General features: G+C 41.5%; 1 long non-coding RNA gene across 2 annotated transcripts; it reads right to left on the reverse strand.

The window, feature by feature from the left end:
* Positions 1-412: 412 nt before the first annotated feature.
* Positions 413-17,416, reverse strand: LOC125406113 (uncharacterized). 2 transcript variants are annotated; one of them, XR_007233805.2, is made up of 5 exons: positions 17,315-17,416; positions 15,810-15,859; positions 14,626-14,699; positions 11,389-11,516; positions 413-1,806 (listed from the first exon to the last, which is right to left on the reverse strand). It is a non-coding gene; the product is annotated as an uncharacterized LOC125406113 (long non-coding RNA). The 2 variants fall into 2 exon arrangements; XR_007233804.2 differs by lacking the exon at positions 14,626-14,699.
* Positions 17,417-18,160: the final 744 nt, after the last annotated feature.

An 18,160-nucleotide genomic window follows, 5' to 3' on the forward strand; every position in this document is an offset into this window, starting at 1 on the left:
TATCACCTTCGATATCTCTATCCCTGTTGTAACCCAAATCCTTCCACAGTTAGTCTCTGTAGCCCCCAGGACCACTTTTTGACTTCCTGATCTGCCTCAAAGCAACCTTTGTCAGCATCTTTTCTTGTGTTCTGACCTGTCAAAAGACAACGGTCTCAGTCTGAGAATCAGTGGTTTATCTGCCGCTCTTAAGCCTCTTCCTTTACTTTCCATTACATCCCTTCCCATTTAGTTTCTTTCTACTTTCTGCAGTCTTCATGGGCAGTCATACCTTGACCAAGTGACTTCCAAGTTGAGTTTGCCAGGATTCTGTCCCTTACCTTGCTGTTATTCTCATGTTATTCTCGTCACATCCCTTGAGCAACATCCTTCACCCAGATGTATAATTTTCAAAGCCTATTGCAAAATGAGAATGCTTGGCTCATTGTTTAATGATTGTTAAAGATGTCAAGAAGGCTACCATGGAACATAAAACAGAGGGAAGTCCCTTTTTTAAAGATTCATGTTGCATGTTCATTTATCTAGTCTAATATTCAACTCTAGACCTTCAGGAAGAGAGTCTTACAGGTCTACATTCTAGCCCAGACCCCTTCAATCTGGAGCTCTGGATTTAAATACAGTTCTTGTCTCAAAAGGATCATCAGGCTTTCTTGCTCCAGGCAGATGTATTTTAAATCTTGGACCTATCACTAACTAGCCATATGATTTTGAGGCAGGCTAGTCAGTCTTGCCAAGTTTCAGTATCTATATGTAAAAATTTAAAGGGTTCAATAAAAGTTTGTATAAGCATAAAACTAGGGAGTTAATAATAGATGCTGATAATTGTATTCAATAACTGGGCACATTCATAAAATGTAAAATGGCTCACAGCAGGGAACATGGTAGCTGCTATAACACCAATGCTTGCCTGGGTATTCAGCTGTTTGGAAGTGGTGCTAGCAAGACAGATAGCAAGGTGCTTGGGACTAACATTTGCATCAAGAGTCATTTTTGAAATCTATGCAAAGTTGTGTACTACCATGAAAGACAATGCTCCACGAGACAGTGAGCTCATGAGAAGGATCCATCTGTCTGATTCTAGGAGCTTGGTAGCAAATGCTTTTTAATTGATGGCCAATTTCCAATCTCATTGTTGTCTGGCTTTCCTTGAGCAGATGTAAAGAAGCGATTCTGTCAAAGTTGAGCAAACTGAACCAATGACTTTGTTGGGGTTGCTTCTAGGAACATGGGTGACTAAAAGGCTCCTACCAAAGTACTTGGGGGAAACTTCTAGGTAGCTAGCTGTAGAGCTGTACAGTTTACTGGGTCGATACAGTACTAAGGAAACCAGTTCTTGCCACGCCCCTCTAAGCCCCTTTTTGTGACGGTCTGGTGGGAATGATCACAGCTATTCTGATTAAAGTTTGATGTTGGCCATGTCCAGCCCAAAGAAAAAGATTGAGATGAGTGTATAGCAGAAACAGAACTCAAGCATTAGGCTTAGGCTGCAAACGTCCATGGGGAGACTATTCCTTTGGCCATGTTGATGGGTATCCTTCCAACCTTCTGGTGGATAGCAAAACCAGGCTGTTCTGTAGAAATCTGAAAGCTAGCACACTCCACTCTGAACCTTTCAATTTCTTCCCTTCTTAAATGCTTCTTCAGCCACACATCATTCAGTGCCATCGGTGACTATCAAGTCACTGAAGCTAAAGGATGAATCCTGGCCAATGTGCAGTCTGTTCTTCTTCACCAGAGCAGCCATCCCCAGGAGGTACACGCTGGGCACAGGGACAGAAGCTCGAGCTGGTGATGGGCAGAGTTGGCCTGCACAAGACAAAAAACATCTCTTCTCCAGAGTAGGCATTGCAAATAAAAAAGAGGAAATTGTAGGCAAATAAAAATGTTATAAGATTGATCTTATTTCTAGCTCAAACCTTAGGATTTGTGACTGACTGCTGTTTTTCTACCTTTCCATCATTACTTCGCAGATAGAATTACCACTCAAGCTGTTTAAAATGACCATAAATCAGTAACAAAAACTAAAGATAAATGGGGAAAAGATATGACAGACAACACTGACATTTAATAGAGATACATAATGAAAAAAAAATCAGTGATAAAATAACTTGCTATTTTTGTAAAAAAATAAGTTGTTAATTTTGAAATGGAATGTAATTTTTTCATATTGATAGATATTTATATTTAATATCAATGAAACAATTGTGGAGAAATGTTTGTAGATAATTTTAGAGGGTGCTCCCCTCAGAGGCTTGGAGGAGCTAGTGTGTGTGTGTGTGTGTGTGTGTGTGTGTGTGTGTGTGTGTGTAGGAGGTGTATTGAAAAAGTACATGTTATATTTTATATTTATATTATTTTATATAATTCCCTGAGTGCAAATTTTTATAAAAAGGATGATTAGCTTTTTAGTTATTTAGCCTAAAACTGTAGTGATTTTAACTCAAAAGGTGGCTGAGATATTTTTAGTCTCTTTTTCTTGGGTGGTTTTATCCCTGTAACAACACGTACGTGTTTGTACAACCTGAGGCAGAATTAGTCTAAGTAAAGCTTTTAAACTATATCTATTCAGTTGTTTGTGGTACCTGGTTTCTCAGGCCCCACTCTGGGTGGGTTTAATTCAACAGATATGTGTGTGTATGTGTGGGGTGGTCCCATGATCACAGCTGAGAACAATGGGAATTGGCTTTATTTGGGTTTCATAGCCCCTTGGCTGGTTTTAAATTCCAGGTTTCTTTTTAAGGAGGATGGAGCCGAAGGCCAGGTTACCATTGAGAAGTGTTCGGGAGGTAAGAACAGGAGACTGTAATTTAGTAGCTAAATTTTCCACATGAAGCCCAGCACCTGTGTTTGTGGCTGCAGGTGCTGCTCTGCCTTACCTGAAGCAGCTACGGGTATGCAAATCCACACCTGCCAGGTTTGCACCAACCGCAGCGATCAACGGTGGGCTCTAGTCTTCTTGCTAGTCCAAGGGTTTGGACTTTACTTATAATTATTGGGGTGACTCTTGTTTGTATTCTCCAAGGAAATCTAGCTCCTCGAGCCACCGAATACCCTCACTGTTTCATATAAAGCACACTTTTAAAAAAAATATTGTCATTTGGATATATACAATGAGAATGATTTATTAATACTATTTTTAATTAAGTCACGAGATATTTTAGCCTATACTCATTTTATTTTTTCCCAAGATATCTTCTTTGTAATTATTTGTACAGTATTTATATACCTACATCATAACACTACATTTTCTTGCGTCTAATTATATATTTATTTGGGTGTCTACTTTTATCCATGGGATGTCAGGTTCTTTAAAACAGTGGTTCTCAACTTGTGGGTCACAACACCCATGAGGTCACATGTCAGATATCCGGCATATCAGAAATTTACATTATGAATCATAAAAGTAGCAAAATTACAGTTATAAATAATTTTACAGCAGGGGGTCGCCACAACATGAGGAACTTTATTAAAGGGTCACAGCATTTTGGAAGGTTAGGAACCACTGCTTTAAAACAAGCAGGAGACTCCTTCCTGCCATATGTATTCGAGAAGTATTTGATGAGCTAATTCCTCATGAGGAGTTTACATGATTTAAAAGGTCTCAAAACCTTTTAATTTGTTTATTAATTTTTCATACAATATCACTTCCCCCCTCCACATAAAGACCTCAGAGCATAAAGCATATTTAAGAGGAATGTCTCCCAGTTGGTTTTTCTAGGTAAGAAATGTGGAATTTCTAAGTAAGAAACCTTGAAAATAATGGCTGGGGGTAGGATGGCGTTTAACACGGGCTAACTTCTTTGATGTGGTAACTTCCACGTTATCTGATCACTTATTTGAGGGCCTAGAAAGAAGGCAGCTTGGGCCACATGGAGTTCAGCTTGTTCTCTTGGTTTTTGGTTTTAGTACCTGAAGTGTTTTCCTTCATGATGGCAACCGAAGAAAGTGACTCAGGTTCGCACATCTGCTCTCTCACATCCAGCGCACTTCCTGTCCTTTCCCTAACATTTGGAGACTGAAAGGACCGGGAGAAAATCAATTGTCCAAATATTGACCCGCTTTGCAAAGTTGGAGCCACCTGACTTTTAGCTGCCTGCCGGAAGGCCGATAATCCCCCTCTTGCTGCCGGCAAGAGCCACGTTGTCCTCAGCTGAAGGCCAGTGATTACGTCCCTGGCGATGCTCATGACACACATTCAAAGTGGCACAGAGTCACTTCTGGGGCTGCGTGTCCAATGATGGTGGCTGATTCAGACTTCAGTTTGAGCCTTGATTGGGGATTTTGAAATACCAGACGTACTGAGGGCAACACATCGTGTTGCTATCAGTATTTATTAGCTTAAAGGGAACTAATCCTCTTCGGTCATCTCAGTCTCTAGCTCGCTGCTTCTCTCCCTCCCTCAAGCGTTGACTTTCCCTGTTCTTTATGTCAACCCACGACAACCTATCTGTCTGAAAGCCCCTTTTCCTGCTGGGAAGAATCCTCTGGCCACCTCTTGAGGTATCTTTGGTCTATTCAGGACTCAGCCCCATTTATCTTAACACTCGCTGTGACTAACTTTGATTATCCTTTTGTGGTGGAGAGGAAATTTCTCTCTCTCTCTTTTTTTTCTTTTGCCAATTGAAGACTACGTTTACATCGAAGCCTTTAACTATGTTAAAGTAGATTTCGTGGTACTGTACACTTATAATCGTAGCACTTGGGAGGGTGGGGCTGGAGGCTGATGACTTCAAAGCCAGCCTGTGGGTATCTAGTGAGACACTGACCTTCTCCCTCCTCCAAAGAGAAGAAAATACAAGCTATATTTCAGACTAACTGAGAAGGGGGAAGCATGGCAGGATCTTGGTGAGTTCTAGTTGCCAGAGTTCATTTTGGTGACCCTACCACTTGGTTTGGCATCTTCCAGTCTTGCTGAAGGAGTCCATTGCAATTCAGATAGGTGTTTGGTGGGCACATTACAAACTGCCTGTGATGGTGACGAACAGGAAGTTAGAAGTATCCAAAGAGGAGGCTCACGTGGGAGATGCTGTTGTTAGATCTGAACCACCAGCCTGAAAAGCTTTAGCCAAATGGGCTCCTGATTGCCCAGATTCACCTGGGTGCTTAGGACCTCCCCAGTCAGCGTTCCAGGCCCTACCCCTGCAAACAGAATCTTGGCCATGTTTCAACACAAGTGATTTTAACTCCCTATTAGTAGAACTGACTGCCTCATGGAAGTGGTTCCCTAACATATCCTTGAGAACCACAGTAGGGTTCATGAAACTCAGACCTGGAGGCTTCAATCCCAGGGACTTGCATTCCAGCCATGCTGGCTTGGAGCCCAGAAATTTGCATCTTTAATGAGTGTCCCAGGTGAGACACTGCTGGGGCATGAGGAACACATGAGTGGGGGCATGACACACTGGGATGAGTGTTAATCAGATCATAACCACAGATAGCTAATTGCAGAGTGGCTATCTTATCAACTCTGGGTATCGGAAGAGAGCGCTCCCATAGCTGGCTGTACCTTTACAGGCTCTCTTCTTGAAAGCGGAAGGGATGTTAACTTTTTAAACCTCTGTCGCTGATGGTAGAGCAAGGGTGTTTGAAAACAAGGGCAGAAAAGTAAACATTGTCACCTGACAAGTCAGCTCTTTGTCAAGGACCCCAGGGTAAACCAGAAGGCTCTTATCTTACTCTGCCCCTTTTCGACTCCACTGTAGGACTGCTGTGGGAAACAGGAGAGACGGCTTGGGAATCCTCTCTAACATGGCCCCTGTTGTACACAGATAACCACCGTTAAGTTTATCTGGCAGTACCCAGGCCTTTCTAAATCAGACAAAGTCGGTTTTCATTAGGGATTCCCAGCTGCTGTTAGGGCAGAAACTCTCAGCATGGCTGAGAGAGGCCACGCTCTGTGCCTTCACATTCTGGCCCTGTGCAGATCATACACTCATCTCCTTCTAGGTCAAAGTCACCGGAAACCAACACATTGGAAATAAATTCAGGAAACTGATTTTCTATAAATTCTCAGAGGCTCTTTCTTTTTTTTGTTTTTGCAGCAATTCAGTTAATAACCAGTGAGATTTCAAGCTCTTTCTACAATGATTTCAGTTAAATTGCTTTACCCATTATGGTTTTCATAGCGACGTTTAAGGAATTGAAGCTCAGTTTTGAAATTCTCCTTACTCCATTCATTAATTACCAACCTGGTACAGAGTGAGGCGAGAGGCGCCCTAGCGATGCAGGCCTGAAGAAGGATCTGGTGGTGCCAGGCTGGAGGCTTTCAGGGAGCGGTCTTTATGGTCGGAACAGGGGGCGTCATAGATCTATGGGAATAACAGTCCAAATTCTTTCACAACAAAACTTTTAGAGGCTTTAGAAAGTAGTACTTGCAGTGCCTTATAAATTTGTTGTAATTTGTAGTCCTGCTCGAGCTGTGGAGGAGGCCAGGGGACTGAAGAACTGGTATTTTTAGCTCTCCGAGCAGGGAGCCGGTTCTGGCTCATTAGGAGCCTTCCCCATTACCACAGGGCTCAGGTGTGGATTGCTAAAAAGAATGATGAATGTCATCAACACTGAAGCAACTGGGAGAAACATTGGAAACGAAAGGTAAGGGCATTTTAAACCACACACAAACACGGCTTCCCTTTCCTCTCCGGTCAGTTTTACAACACTGGTCCTTTAATCCCACTACCGGTGACCGGGCAAGGCACACCTCAAGAGCGTGTCGTCAAGTGTCTGCAGTAAGAATAATGACACGGAGAGGGTTTACCAGGGGAACCAACCCGGGTTAGCACGGAAGCTGAGAAGTTCTACAACAGGTCACCATCTGCGACCTGGAGACTCTGAGTGCAGGAGGAGGGGTGCTCAGTCCAAGCAAAGGCCTGGAAATCTGGAGGGGGCCAAAGAGACAAGCCCAAGGGTTCAAAGACTGTGCACCCTTGAGTTTTGGTGTCTGCCTCTAGGAGAGGAAGGGTACACCTGTCCTAAAGTAGAATGAAAATATTTCTTCTTTTCTGCCTTTTTGGGGCTCCAGGATGATTGGCTGGTGCCCCCTCATTGAGGACAGATCCTCCCATTCAGCCCACTCAGATTTACACATGTTCTCTGGAAACAGCTTTAGAACCACACCCCCCAAAACTGAATTACCAGTTCTCTACATAGCTCTTGACTTGGTGAAATATAGTCAAAACTGAGTGTCATGGGTTTTTTGGGTTTCTTTGAACTTTTAAATTTAAGGCAGTGGTTCTTAACCTTTCTGATGCTGTGACCCTTTAACACAGTTCTTCAGGTTGTGATGACCCCAGCCATAAAATTATTTCGTTGCTACTTCATAACTGTCATTTTGTTACTGTTATGCATTGTTATGTAAATATCTAAAATGCAGAATATCAGATAAATGACCCCTCTGAAAAGAGAGTCGCAACCCACAGACCGAGAACTGCTGGCTTAAGGTGACATGAGTCCTCTAGTGCCATGACTGTTGTGGGCATAACCAACCACTTTCTGATTGGGTTTGAGACCTGTTTCTGTAAACCTGGCAAAGAGCCCACAGCTGGGAGACCCTAGGCCATAGTGGAGATCTGCTGCTATTGTTTGGCTAAATGATCAAGTTGACAAACTGCCTTCTGAATAGATTAGTGTTGCACATAGCTATAATCAGAGGCCCTTCATACAGCAACAGAGGTAGGTAATACAGGAAACCTCAAAGACCAAAGCTTATAACATCAGTAAAGAAAAGTGGTTGATCCTTCATGAGAATCACATCGTCTTATAGAAGTAGAAAGAATCCAGAGGGTGGGCAGATGTGCTGCAGAAAGCTTCTGTTTGGATCTGACATCATGGCCATTGTACTCGTGAGCTCACAGTTGTGGGTATCTACACAAGACCTCCACAAGCTTAGTTCCCTCCACATTTCACAGGGTTCCAGGGAGGAGCTCAGGACACCCCTCCCTCCCTCTGGGACTACAGAGAATTAGCCATCCTTGGAGGAGGGCGTGCCGTTTCTTTAGTGGTGTAGCTCTGAGAAGTTGTCTTTGCTCCAGTGAATTAGCTCTCATCCTCTTACTATTATTATTTTGCTAAACTGACAGGGTATCAAACTGGCCTTGGAATTCCTATCTTTACATCCAGATTAGTGCAGCCCTCAGCCCTCCTCAGAGAGGTTTCTTTGTGAAGTGGATGACAGTTAAAGCGGAAATTGGAACCTCAAAACTGGGAAATGTGCGGAGAATAAATGTCTGCGGGATGCTCTGCCACATCCCATCATATCAGGGCCCAGGAAGCTTCCTAAAGAGGGAGGAAAAAGACCGTAAGAGCCAGAGGTTAGGATGGACCAGAGTGAAATGATATACTCATGAGTCCTGAACCAATCTTTCTTCAGATCAAGTCTGTCAAAAGGCCAGCATGGGGGAGGAGCTCATGAGCCCCCACTTGTAGCTGAGGATTTATTGACAGTTAACTGACGGCTTTTAGAGGATGGTGAATCAGTCTGCGTTAGGACTGTGACCCCTTGTAAGGTGTCCATGCACTTACACTCCAAAGTACATGGACAGTAAAAATTGGACGCAATTTTTTTTTTTTTTTTTTTTTTAGAAAAGAACAAAAAATTGGGAGAGAAATGAGGAGGTGGGGGAATGCACCTGGGAGGAGTTGTGGGGGTGTGGAGGAAGAATATCACCAAAAAAACATTGTATACTGGTATGAAATTTTACATGAATTAATAGAAATGTTATATGAAAAATACCCCTTGCCCACTCTTGGCATGAAGCTATATTTAACTCAGTGAGTCACACACATAAAGGGGTGGAAATAGAGAACAGGGCCTGCTGGGAAGACAGGGTCTAGCGGGGGAGGGAGGAGACTAGAGGAGAGTGAGGAACAAAACACTAAGATTTATTGCACAAATGCAAATGTAATGAAAGGTTAAACGTTGCAAATATATCTTAAAGGCTGTTGGAACCATTTGCTTTTGCTATACTATTCAGAGACAGTTCATTAAAGTAAGCTTTCTGGATAAACTGAAAATTGGCAAGTGAACCGCTTAATAAATGGATAAGGCTGGGAAGCGCAGTTTGGAATCACAGAAGTTGCTCCTTGTTTCTGGGTCACCAATCATGATGATGGTTTTTGTTTGTGAACCTCCTAATCTCAGTACCGGGTGTGGACCATCATCCACTTCCTCAACCCTGTCCTGTTGCTCTGGGCCTGCTGGGTCATGTTTCCTACCCTCCAGGCCAATTGCCTGCACTCTCCCTTGCTTTGAGCTTGCTGTGGCAAATGCAATGATCTACAATGACCTGAGCTGAAACAGGAGCATGCCTCTTTGAGGTGAAGACCCTCAGTAATCACAAATGTGCCCAAGCAGCAAAAGGCATCAGCTTGTTATTTTATCATAGAAACAGGAAGCAAACTAAGAAAGCAACCAAACCTCAAACTTGATTAAGGACGTGCTGGTAGGGAAGTGGGCCTTTGGCTAGAATTACAGGCAGCAGACTAGCTGGGACTAGCAATGAACACTGTTGCCCTGAGGAGCCCCTGATGTGGAATATCCTTCTGTATATGTGTTGCTTATGAATAAAGCTGCTTTGGCCTATGGCAGGGCAGAATATAGCAGAATAGAAGAGATGTATAGAGTAGACAGAGTCAGGGAGATGCCATGGAGCTACTGAAGGAGACAGACACTGGATCCTTACCAGTTATTCACAGCCTCGTGTCTATGCACAGATTAATAGAAATGGGTTAATTGAAGATGTAAGAGTTAGTTAATAAGCCTGCATTGATAGGCCAAGCAGTGTTATAACTAATATATTTTCTGTGTGATTATTCGGGTCTGAGTGGCCAAGAAACGAAAGAACAGTTTCCGATTACACATGACATGGGGCAACTACACTTAGAAAGTCTAGGAAGGAATTCTAGACACAAAAGAACAGAGTTAAGCACACCTTCTTGGTAGCTACATCTTTTTTCAGATAAGCTCTGTTTGCCGGCCACAGGCAGATGCACAGCCCCTTTATGAAGCGCTGGTTTCCTGGTTTGTGCCGGTAGGATGAACTCTGACTCTTTTGGGAGGTCCTGTACTTAAATGGGGTTTGCGAGCAGCATACTACTAGTTGCTTAATGGTGACATAAACCCACTGCATCCCTGGTGCTGGGGCAGTGAGCATGGCTTGTAGAGGCAGTGAACATACCTCTGCCATGTTTGACTGGGTGGAGCTAACAGGCAGGGCCATGGAGTTGGTCCTAACCATGTCCACTTAGCGTTTTAAGAAAAAGGTACTCCTGGTCAGAAAAGAATTTCAGATACACAACAGGACAGATTCAGGCATAGAAGACCTCTAAATGAGACATGGTATATTTAAAAATGTATGTAGGACATAAGCTTGGGAGAGGAGAGGAAAGAGAGTATAGATAGGTATAAAAAGTAAATTCTTTAAAGAGACAGTAAAAGTAATATAAAAGAGCACAGACAGCCATAGATTAAAGGAGGAAAGATAATAAAATAAATAATAAAAAGTAGTAGAGTAAAAAAAATAAGCCATATAAAGATGGAAAATACACAGATAGTCTACATTATGAATATTATTCTGTTTTCTTTGAATTTTTTGACTGCAGAACAACATTTGTTTTTCATTGCTGCTACGTTAAACCAACATGAAGGCATCTTGATTTCAAAATTTGCATCTAAGAATATGTTGCTTTGAAAAGAGGTTCTGCTTTTGTTTCCACAGAAGATTAGAATTTGTAGATTCCTTCCAGGCTAATGTGGTTTCATGGAGCAAGACCCCCGAAAAGTCTCCATGAACCCTAAAAATACTTTGCCCAACAAACAGCAGAAAGCAGTTTGAAGAAAACAATGCCCAAATTCCCAAAATGATTATTTATAAGCATTTATTTTTATTTAAAGGGGGTTGATTATAAGTGATTAAAGGTCACAATCAATTTCAAAAAAAACTATAAGAGGGATGTGATATAGAGATGAATACTTTACATTGATATGGACTTTGGTCTACTGCTACAAATTTAAGTTTGATTTGTTACACTGTGTATATGTATTTCTGCTCCTGTTTAAGGTATTGTGTTTGTGCAGCTCATTTAAAAATATAATGCATAATTTAAAATTATAGATGAATAATGATTTATAATGAAACTTTTAGTCATGTTAGTTAGGTTTTCTTGATATATAGAGATATATTTCAGTTAGATAGATAATCTTCACTACTTCAAAGACCTATGAAACATAGCATTTAAAATGCTTTAAGAACTTAGACTTTTCTAGACAGTGAGACATGTCTGCTCTGGCAGCAGCAATTAGTTCAGAGAGGTTGATGGACATTGAAAAAACTCATTATGGAATTTTCTTTCAATGTGACAAGGCTAGTCATTTGGGGAAGAAACTGCTCTTACCTGGACTGCTTGATGGTACGCTGTATAAACTGGACATGCAGGACTCACAGAAAAATGACTGCTGAACATTTCAAAAGACGGAATGATCCTTTAGGGTTTCTGCTTCATAGATGAAACTGTCAGACATTCTACAGGATACAGAAGAAAGTGACTGAAAAACTGCCAAGACAGCCAAAACGGCCTCTCGAATTTCCTGCTTCATGGAAAAGTCTGCCGGATACTATGGGCCTGTAGATTGAAGATGGATGCCCCAAGTTTACAGAAGAACTTTGGGTGACTGTCCAGGCAGCAAGACGCCATGTAGCTGCTGAAGGAGACAGACGCCAGATCCTTACCTTAGTCACAGCCTTGTGCCTATACACAGATGAATAGAAATGGGTTAATTTAAGATGTAAGAGTTGATTAATATGCCTGAGCAAATAGGCCAAACAGTGTTGTAATTAATAGAGTTTCTGTGTGATTATTCGGGTCTAAGTGGCCAGGAAATGAAAGAACAGTCTCCGTTTATAAGCCCCTAGCAGAATGAGATTAGAATGTAGACTCTCTAGTTGCTTAATAGTGGTAAATGGAGTTTGTAATACTGTAATAGTATTGTCGAGTGTGTAGGAGTTTATTCCTAAAGAGGAAAGAGATTTCTTTATATGAGTCCTGCATCCTAATTTTACATGTGAATATATTCACCTAATTCTGTATACATGTTGTAATCATATATGTGCAATGAGATGTATGTAATTGCTGTATGTTAGTTCCATTCAACGCCTGAAGTTGCATCTATTTTTCTTTTTAATCATCTTTATATACTGAAGGTCTGTGGGTTTGTCTGATAAATAGCAGAGGACCCTTGCTTGTGGTTCACCCACCCACAAGGGTCAATGATGAACCTCAGAGAGAGCCAGGGGCTTTTTGAAACTGAAAGTGAGTTATGAGCTCATATATATGCTTGATCTTGTTTGTCAGAGGGGCTGAATGAATATATTAGGTCCATTCTTGGGTCTTGTATGTCCCAACAATTAAATACCATCAAGCTGATTACAAGACCACCCATTCGTGAGCTGGAGAATGGATGTCCACTGAAGGGTGTATGTGTGACATTTACTTGCCTGAAACCACAAAAGGAATTGGAGTGCTTTATAATATAGGTTTAGGACCACATGGGTGTAGTAAGGGAATGTTAACCCATACAATACTGTTACCATAATTTCTTACTTACATAGTATCCTTTGAAAATGATTGAAAAGTGAGGAAAAGTCACAGTGCATAGAATATAAACAATATGTGCCCTTAGAGATACATAAAAATTTTATCACCAGCTGCTAAATAAGTAAGTGGTATGGAAGGTTCTATTTATAAAGCAAAAAAGGACAATTTTTTTTTTCTGTACTAGTGTCTGTTAGTTCCTTCTGGGACTGTTATAAAAATTACTTGTGGGGAAATAGATTTTTTTTTAGCTAAATTAAAAGCAGAGGGGAAAGCCCAGGGATTAATTACAAAGCAATGTTGGTGATAATGGCAAGAGCAGCGTTTGAGTGACTGTGACGCACTAAACACTGCTGTGCTAAGTGGTTTATCTGTGTCATCTCATTTAATTTAATCCTTACCAACATTCCATGGCTTAGACGCGATTACCCCATCCACAGATGAGAAAACCAAGAAACTAATGGTCTTAATAACTTGCCAAGATAAGGGTTAGTAAATAACATAGAAGAATTTTGACCCTTCATGGGTTGGCAAAAACAAATGCTTTACTCCCAATAAGTAAGACCAAAATATTGAAATGGCTAGGGTTTTTAAAGAATTAAATGCCAAAATAATATTAATTCCCTTCAAGAAACAGGCACTGAGCCCTTTCTGCTGCCAAATATGCACATACAAATGTCAGGATTCTCTTCAACCAGCTTTATGTTTTTCTGTTGTTTTGACACTTTTATTTTGAGCTGAAGAGGAATGGAACCTTTCTACAAAAGTCTCTGAATGTCAGATGTATAGGTAAATTCCTAGAGACACCAGAAATTCAGATGGAAATCTTAGGGTCAGAGGCAATAAGCATAATGTTTTATTTGTAAGTTGAACTAAATGTCTACTGTCATACAAGAAATATATGTCTGTCTCCTGACTGGTATGTGAATTTCTATGTGGTTTTGGTGTTTAAATCTGACACAGGCAGGTAATCCATAGATTGAAAAAACACTTTACATATTTAAACGTGAGAGGAATGCAGTGCACAGCTCATGGGGTTTTCCATTTGAACACTTTGTAGCGGACCTGGATTTGGAACCCTGGATGACTGGTTGGCAGACAGCACTGGCAGAGGGATGCCATAGTGACCAGATGTGCGGTGTGATTTTTACACCGTGTCCTGGTAACAAGAACTAACATCAAGGACATCAAGGACGTTGTTATGTCTTTGCTACTTCACATTCCAAAGCATCATGGGGGAAACTTGGCGGAACATTGGTTCTAGTGAATGGGCACAGCCAACACCATGAGACCTGATGTTCCTACTACATTGTTAGCTTCCAAAATGACAGCTATCTGAATGTCCCAGGACATTGTGAAAATATTTGTGGAAAACGGCAATGATTTACTGGGGCTGATTGAGAAAGCCAAAGCAAGCGTGGCTGTGGATCATCCATCAGAGGTGAGGTGAAGGGTGTTGATTCTCATCCACCCTCCGTTTAACAAGGTTTCAGGCAAGTTCCTTCCTTACTCATCTCCTCAAAGCCAAACTGAAGGATGGGGAAAGGAACAATGTCTCCTGGGAAAACCTGGAGGGAATGGGATTCTGTCACCTTGGAAATTACCAGAACTTCTGGAAGAGGGGAAGAAAATCTCTTTAAGGAATACAGAAACTTGTTAGGTGACGTCTTAAAGTTTAAAAGCTAAGTACGTTTTGAAACACAAAGTTAAAAAAGTCAAAAAGATTTAAAGAATAAAATGTTTATATTTATCAATGGAAATGTGAGTCTTTTCAAGTTGAGAACAAGCTCAGTAGAGGTTGTTCCAGCTTCAGGAATAAGTACCTGCTTATCATTGATCCAGTAAGCACAAGAATGTGGAATATACCTCAATATTCATCTGTGTATTCACAATTAGTAGCGCTGGAAATACAGTATTGAACAAAAGAGATCCAATCCTGACTCTCAAGGACTTTATATGCTTGATAAAAAGTGTAATAAAGTGATTTAACGTGCTGGAGAGAGTGGGAGATGGTAGGGTATCCTGCTCAGACACTCTTACCTGAAGGAGTTACCACCCAGCTCTTGGAGACTTGGCCTTCTAGGATTGTTCCAGAAGTGGAAAGCTGTCTTGATCTGTAAATATGTGAATGGATCAGCTCTGGGCTGGCTTCTGGCTGAGCGGGGGACTCTACTGAAGAACAATGTCTGGCCTCAGGTCTCCCGATGGGACTGGTTGAAGCTGTCTTTGAGGTCTACATCAGCAAACTGGGTTCATCATTGCCCATTACTTCTCTTACTTCCTTCACCACTGAGGGCCAGGGCTTGGCTGAGGTGGGTGAGGGGCACAGGTGCCAAGCTGAGGAGCCACCTTTGCTCCCAGGGCCTTGCTCAGGAGTGACATCTAACTTCAAACAAGTTTTTAGAAATGCAAGGGATGTCAACAAGGCATCGAGGTTTAATTTGTTTTCAATTTTAAACACAGTCTACTAGCTTAGGCTGGTGTGGAATTCCTGGTCTCCCTGCCTCAGTGTCCCAAATGCCCAGGTGACAGGTGTGAGTCAACACACTCACCTTAAGGCTTTAGTTTTGTAAAGGTGATTTAAAGAACAATTGGGAATAAAAATTTAGATTAAATTTCAGTCCCGTATGGGTGCCATAAAGTGCAAATATTCCAGGAACATAGTCATAAAAGATAATCTTTAGGCATGGTTTGGCTTACAAGCACCTGTATCTTAACTGGTTATAGCTATCACCTTGCGTAGCAAGCTGGCAAGGTCTTAAGGTCTTTGACACCAGCTGAATGTCTTTTAAGAGGACCAGATAATAAAACATTCCCATGGGAAATCATAATAATCATAGCTAGCTGTAATTCTTGCTATACTTTATTGGCACTTGCTAAATGTATTTTATAGTCTATTGAATCTTTATACTAATCAGGTAGAAATGTTCAGCTAAACTTTGTGTGTGTGCATGTGTGCACGTGTGTGTGTGTGTGTGTGTGTGTGTGTGTGTGTGTGTGTGTTGGGGGAGTGATGTATGTACCATGGTGCATGTGTGGGGATGCCTTACAGGAGCTGGTGCTCTCTTTCCACAAGTGGGTACCAGGAATGAAACTCCGATTGTTAGACTTGGTGCCAGATGAATAAAAAACAAACAAACAAACAAACCCCAAGAGAACAGAAGCACAAAAAGTTTACATGTTTTACCCCAAATACAGAGCAGGGTTAGTGTCGAGATTCTTACCCAGGAGTCAAGGCTCTGCTTCTTCCATGGAACAATGTTGGATGCAGTTCCTGCAATAGAATTCTGACTTGAACCTGTGTTCCCTTACAGTTTTGCATTTATAAACCAGCCATTTGGCTGCAAGGAGTTCTGATCCTAGAATCAGATGTCAACATGGGGAAAACATAGTACTTACTGCTGGTAGAAGTTCAGACTCATCCAGCCACTATGGAAATCAGTGTGGAGATTCCTCACAAAATTAAGATCTACCACATGATCCAGCTATCCCATTCTCAGGCATAGACCCCAAAGACTCTTAGTCTACTATAGAGACACCTGCTCATTAGTGTTCATTGCTGCTTACGACACAATAACTGGGAAATGGAAACAGCCTAGGTGTCCAGCCACTGAGGGATGGAGAATGATAATGTGATACATTTGCACATTGGAACAATTTTCAGTTGTTAGGGAAAAACAAACTTCTGAAATTCACAGGTGAATCAGTAGAATCATTCGGTGTGAGGAAACCCAGACCCAGAATGATAAATATCGCATGTTTTCTCTTGTTTGTGGGTGTTAGATTTGAATTTTTCAGGTATGTAAGTTTGGTTTAGAATACACATATAGCTCAGTAACAAGTAAGGGTTTAAGGGGTATGGCTTTAAAGAGAGGGGAAGTAGAAAGTAGTGGTATATGTAGACAGAAGTTTCTGTCCCACATGGTTCCACAACCATTCAGTCTCAAAGAAACACACAGAGGCCGATATTAATTATAGACTGTTTGGCTTATTAGCTCAGGCTTATTATTAACTGGCTGTTACAACGTAACAATAATTCTTATCTATGTTTAACTACATGGCTTGGTACCTTTACTTAGTGCTGCATTTTTATTTTGCTTCCTCTGCATCTGGGTGGTGACTGCAGACTGAGAAATACCTCTTTACAGAATTCTCCTATTCTGGTTACCCTGCCTATACTTCCTACCTGGCTACTGGCCAATCAGCATTTTATTAAACCAATACGAGTCAGGGTACAAGAACATTATCCCATAGCACTTTCTCTTTTTCTCTTTTCAACACAAGACCCTGAATCTAATCTCCTTTGTTTAGCTTTTTTTCCTGACCATTATCCATAACAACTTGTAACCAACACACTAAACAAAAATAAACATCCATAATCCATTTTTGGGAACATAGGCATAGTTTTCTAGCCTACTTCATGCTGATTGGGGATGCTGATAATCTTATGGGGACCCAAAGAAAATTTAGGATTATGGTCAAGTCCTGGCTGGAGTATTCTATGAAACTGGACCATCTCAGCCAGCAGTCTTGAAGCTGTTCTGGATGTGGAACTCAGAAGAAACGGCAACAGAGGTGCTCTGAAATGCTGAGCCATCTGGGCCATCTGTTCCCATTGGATGGATAATCCATTTATGGATATTTAGCTTTGTTTAGTTGACATAGCATTGAACTTCCTCCTACTGACTTATTGTTATACCCATAGATCAATGTGCCTTTCAACACTCACCAGAGAAGCTTCCATTTGCAGTAGATGGTAATTAACATAGTAGCCTAAAAATGGCAAGGTGTAGAGAAGAAGAAATAGCAGAATGCTGAGCCTTAAATAGGACATCTGTGTCACACCCCCTCCTCCCAAGGCTCACAGACATTATGATGTCAGAAAGACTGTGAAAGCCAGAGACAGCAAATGAAAACAAGGAAATACTGGTCTCTGGACACAACAGGACATTTGTACATATAGACTAAAAGCATGAACAATCCTAGGGGAAGCTCAAACCAGACCAAATACCAGCATGGAGGCATGAAATGGGCATGACCTGATACAACATTTTAAAATTTAAATGGCCTTTATATACTTCGTAAGACTTGTAATACATATATACCAGAGCCAACCCTGTTTTTGGTAACAATGACATGTCAATGTAGGTTCACAGAATGGGGCTGCTGTTGGTAACGAGGAGGGTAGACCTATGAGGTCTTTTTCCTCTTCATTGCCCTGTGATGACCTGAGAGTGTCTGTTCTCCCTCCCAACCATACCTGCTCATCCTCTTAAGAGAGTGTTCTGCTGTGTGGATGGTCAGAGAACACATTCTGTTCTCTTTCTACCACCTCCCTACTTCCTTCACTGACCAGAGTGGCAGCTCATTTTCTGGTTTCTGAAAAAAGAGGCCCCTTGCACCTCAAGTTTCAACCTCTGCACTGTGGTGAACAGACTCTCCCAGCATTCATGTCCCCTTGCCTCAGAATGTGAAGTCACCCAAAACAGAGTCTTTACTGGGTTAAGTTATTGATGTAGTTCTGTTGGCTCAGGGCACTGCTGTTGTCCTTATGAGAAGAGGAAAGAACAGAAAC

The sequence above is a fragment of the Myodes glareolus genome, chromosome 15, assembly GCF_982192425.1.
Source record: "Myodes glareolus chromosome 15, mMyoGla1.1, whole genome shotgun sequence".
In the NCBI taxonomy this organism is placed as follows: Eukaryota; Metazoa; Chordata; class Mammalia; order Rodentia; family Cricetidae; genus Myodes; species Myodes glareolus.